The sequence below is a fragment of the Denticeps clupeoides genome, chromosome 8, assembly GCF_900700375.1.
Source record: "Denticeps clupeoides chromosome 8, fDenClu1.1, whole genome shotgun sequence".
In the NCBI taxonomy this organism is placed as follows: domain Eukaryota; kingdom Metazoa; phylum Chordata; class Actinopteri; order Clupeiformes; family Denticipitidae; genus Denticeps; species Denticeps clupeoides.
The window spans coordinates 15,103,670-15,106,111 of record NC_041714.1 but is presented as its reverse complement, the minus strand read 5'-3'; the positions used below and the strand labels follow the sequence as shown (position 1 = coordinate 15,106,111).

General features: G+C 45.5%; 1 long non-coding RNA gene across 1 annotated transcript; it reads right to left on the bottom strand.

The window, feature by feature from the left end:
* Positions 1-208: 208 nt before the first annotated feature.
* LOC114795233 (uncharacterized) lies at positions 209-2,110 on the bottom strand. Its single transcript, XR_003750484.1, has 3 exons — positions 1,979-2,110; positions 410-505; positions 209-269 (listed from the first exon to the last, which is right to left on the bottom strand). It is a non-coding gene; the product is annotated as an uncharacterized LOC114795233 (long non-coding RNA).
* Between the last annotated feature and the right edge of the window lie 332 nt (positions 2,111-2,442).

The window sequence follows — 2,442 nt, the reverse complement described above, 5'->3', positions numbered from 1 at the left end:
AAATAATAACATGTACTTAAAATAACATCACAGCAAATGAGGACACAAATAGCATGTGAAATGAGAAATGGCTCAATTGAAAGTTGAGAGAAAGCTTCTGTTCTCTGAGGGACAGAATGTTCACTCACTCAAGGGTCACCACACAAAGAGGCCTGAGCTTGAGGAACCTCGCGTTGGAAGTGTGTGGCACCTTTCTTCAGGAGTAACAAAAGAGGAGGATGGGCCACAGGGATGGCTATTGTGCCGGAGGGAAAACAGGAAGGCCAGGGCTGAAAGCAGATGGACAGGAAGATGAAACGAGGGTGAGCTGATAATAAACGTTCCCATCTTGCTCTCGCCACAAAACATCCATTCTTTATTCAGTCTAAAGAGAGTCTGATGGTGAAGGTGATCTTTAGCTGCTCCTCACCTGTGTTTTGTCCTGTGACTAGCAAGGAGCTTTCTGCACAACAGGGACTGCAGAACAGGGAGTGCAGACATCGGTTCTGAGTTTCTGACAAAGACACTGACATATTGAATGAAAGGGACAACAACAAGGTCAGTAAAGGACAATTAATGGCAAAACGGTAAACAGTAAATCTATACAGTTCAGCACAGTTCAGCCTTGAGATCAATTTTTTTGCATTTACATTTACAGCATTTATCAGATGCCCTTATCCAGAGCGACTTCAGTCAGTAGTTACAGGGACAGTCCCCCCCCGGAGACACTCAGGGTTAAGTGTCTTGCTCAGGGACACAATGGTAGTAACCTGGGTCTTCTGGTTCACAGGCAAGTGTGTTAACCACTAGGCTACTACCACCCTATCCTCCACTATTTTTCCCCTGAACAGATATTTTGGAATATCACTGATCATTACTGATCATTATGTTACATCAGATCCCCGACTGTGAGCCAGTGCTTGATAGTGAGCTGTACGTTACAAAGGAGGAGCTGACAACCCACCCAGCCCTTCTTGTAGGTGTGGCATTATTTCTGATGACCAGAAGAGGAACTTTAACAATGTTTTCATGAATAAAGTTTTAAAGGGGGGAGATTGTAGGCATGATTGACAGCTCCCACACACACAACTTCATTGAAACCCCCTCTTGTCCCCCCTCACGTCACATGACCAAGTATAGAGCAGCGTCCATCTCCTCCCTATCTCCTCTGTTTATTTAAGTTCTCTAGACCACTTGTACATGTCAGTGGATGTTACAAACGTTTCCACGATTCATTTTCTATGCAGAAATTTCAGCAGAACTTGGCAGAATGAAAGCTTGAACCTCTATATTGAACCTTGAGGGGGTCCAGTCAAGGGGGTGGTGTACAGTATGTAATCCTTGAAAATGGAAAATGTTATATGTTCTCCAGGTTTGAATTAAATTATAATAATGTGCATCCTTTTTCGCTTGGTAAACATGGAAAGGAGTTCTCAAAGACCCCAGCACCACTCAAGGGTTAAAAGTAATTTTGGAGGGAGTCAGGCATCACTAATGCTTTTTGTATTAAACCCCCCCTCCTGGTGTGATCTAGGCCTGTTCTGCATTAGCGTGGCTTTCTGGAATTTGTTTCCAGCTCAGTCCCACTTTGCAGACATCGTGAGCCGGCGCTCTAAACTCAGAATGCACGTACCGTGCTGCCGCACGACATACATTCATTTTCATAACCGGAAGATGGGCAGAGCCTACGAGAGGAGGTTCGAGAACAATTACGCGCAAGGTGCGGAAGGCCTCCGTTCACCATGTGTCAAAGCTAATGGTGAGACGCGTAGCACCGAAGCAGCTGAGCCAGCGAAAGCGACGCTGCCGCAACAAGGCGCCAGTGCTAATGCAACGCCGGGGCAAAGTGACACGGCGTCACCCCCAGCTAGGCGCTAATGGCCCTTCTCAGCACCGGGAGCCAAAAAGACGCTGCGGCTCTGAGGCGGAAAAAACAACAATGCAATGCATGTTTCTGACACCTGGAGGGGAACTGATTCCATGGTGTTCAGCGACTTACCGAAGATGTAGTATGTGTAAGCTTTTCACGCCGCGCAAGTCAGCCTGCAGTCAAGGTGTCTTGATCTTGGGCTCGTAAATTATTGCTGTGCGTGTTTCTCTTTCCTCCACTTTAAGCCAGAGCGAATGTCCTAGTCTTATGGCTATGTCTCGTTCTAGGGTTGAAAAAAAAAAGTACTTTAGCGGAACATAAAAATCTCCATGCATCCATGTATCCTGATATTATGGTCATAAAGACCTTTCTTGTTGCTGGGATTAATTTGCGGTCATCAGGGAGTCACTATGCAGAGACACCCGGAACATTATGGCGAGACGGGATGTCTGATACCTTTACCATTTTCCATTGCATCATATAACTCATATCTCCCCTCAGCACCAGTGAAAAATAAAGTCTTTCAGTTCTTTAATACCTGCATGGACTAGAAATGCTTGACAGCATTGTGTAATACAATTCATTGATGGTAA